This window comes from Microtus ochrogaster, unplaced genomic scaffold (genome assembly GCF_000317375.1).
Source record: "Microtus ochrogaster isolate Prairie Vole_2 unplaced genomic scaffold, MicOch1.0 UNK17, whole genome shotgun sequence".
Classification (NCBI taxonomy): domain Eukaryota; kingdom Metazoa; phylum Chordata; class Mammalia; order Rodentia; family Cricetidae; genus Microtus; species Microtus ochrogaster.
The window spans coordinates 258524-260573 of NW_004949115.1; the positions used below are offsets into that span (position 1 = coordinate 258524).

Genomic DNA, 2050 nt, shown 5'->3' on the forward strand with positions numbered 1-2050 from the left:
TCGGAAGAGATGTAGTTTCCCTTGATCCACTATTGAAGATTGTAAGAGTGGAAAACCTGGGAGTACTGACATAGCTTCTCCCAGCTGCACGTTCAGAAAGTGTAAAGGTGCCTATAAAACCTTCAGGTTCACTTTCATAAGTGACCGTGTTGTTTGGGATCTGAGACCTTGACCGAGTTCTGCTAGCTATGCCATCTCTCTGCCGGACTTGTGCCAGCAGAACTCTTCTGACTTGAAGGTCTCTGGTTGGTGGTCTTTGACCAGATCCTGCTGATTCACATTTGGTATCTGTGTCTGAAGAGCTTGTCCCTTGAGCAGCGGAATTTCTTGACCCAGCCGCCACACAATGAACTCTGGTCCAGTTATATGGTGTCTCAAAGTCCCATGGTGAGGGGCTCTAGAACTTCCCTCGATGTCATTTACCAAAGGCTGCTCAAAAGTCTGAGATGAGATGCTATGATGAGATCTTTGTGGATTTTCATTTGCTGGGTGCAGAGAAGACCTACTTCTTTCAGCTCCGGCTCTGGTTCTTCGCTGGTGATCTGGTTTCAGGCTTCTTGCCCTCCTCCAACCTCTGGTGGATGGCACATCTCTTAATGCTTCAGCAGAACTGTGTTCTGACCTAGGTGTTTTGGCAGATGATGTCTCAGATGCTGAATTTTCCACTTGCCTTTGGAGGCTGCGATCCATGTTTTCTACACTAAGACATGTAGCAAATGGTTCATTTTCATTCTCTGAGGTTTGGCTTCCATTATTATGGTTAGTTGTCTCTAAACTGAATCTGAAATCACCACTGTTTGGATTAGTGTGGCTCACTGCCCTCCCCGACTGCTTTCCTCTCTGACCACTTGTTGTTGTATTGCCAGTCTGTCTGACAGAGCTAAGCCAATCTATTACAGAGTCACCATTGGACTCGTCATCTGAAGAGTCTCCATTTTCTTCTCAGCTCTGAGGCAGTATCAGAGGCAGCCCCTCTTTAATTTGCTGTAGTCTTCTGGACAGCTCCTCCCCAGAACTTTGACCTGGGGTGCCTAGCACATTGTTGTTTCTCAGAAGTTGATAGTCTTCTCTGCTCAGATTATTTACAAATCCATGGAAAGCTTCTTCCCGATCCAAGCGATCCACTTGCCTTCTGCGCTGTGCTGCAGATTGGTCATTTCCTTGACCGCTAGAATCAGAGTTTTCCATCTTGATGAACAAGTGGACGATTATCTGTCTGTTATGACATAGTACTGAAATCCAATCAACTGGACCTTCAGTTTTCTTTACTAGGCTTCGGTGGTCGGCGCAGGAGGGGACTGTCTGGGCTCTGCCGCCTCCCTGCCCGCGAGGCCGCCTAAGCTCTGCCGCGTGCCTGCCTCCTGCTCTCTAGCCTACCTCAGAATGCCTGGGAGAGACCCGCCTCTAGCCCAGCACCTGCCCATTCTGAGACGTAGCTCTAGCAACCATTATCTTCCCCATTGTTACCTAGCAGTGACAGAAATCCACTCAAGATAACTTTTCTTAAAGTCACCCCACATTACCTATTGAATGTATTTCAGGGCCTCTTTCTCAGCTACTCCACAGGACTCAAGAAGTCCTATTTAGAAAGCAGATGATTCAGCCAAAGCATACCAGGTGGGCCTGGGCAAGTCCAACTCGTAGGACAAACCCACTCTTCTTGCAATGCTGGCATCACGCTGGGGAATTTAGTGAGATAGTGAATGCTTCATGATAGGTTGGCATCACACAGGTTGTTCATTGTGCCCTTCCCCAATCACAGTGGCTAGGTGCCACCATGAGAAGGAACCAAGGGGTTGACCTTCGCTACTCTGGTGTCATGAGAACTAGGATTACGTCAGGGAGCCTGAAGACACCCTGCTACAGCCCTGGAGTGTGAGATAGCTGTAGGCAATATTACAGACAAGGGGAAAGCAGATATGGGCATGCTGATCCTTTCAGGTTGGCATCTGATTAGGGTGCTAAGGGGAATGGTGGTTTCTAGCCCAGCCCTCCATGTAAGTGTAAGGAACTGTTACTGTCACCCGAGGTCGGCAGGAAGTTTGACTTC

At 48.3% G+C, this 2050-nt stretch overlaps 1 pseudogene; it reads right to left on the minus strand.

The window, feature by feature from the left end:
* LOC101990581 overlaps positions 1-1188 on the minus strand; it is a 1693-nt pseudogene extending 505 nt beyond the window's left edge.
* Positions 1189-2050: the final 862 nt, after the last annotated feature.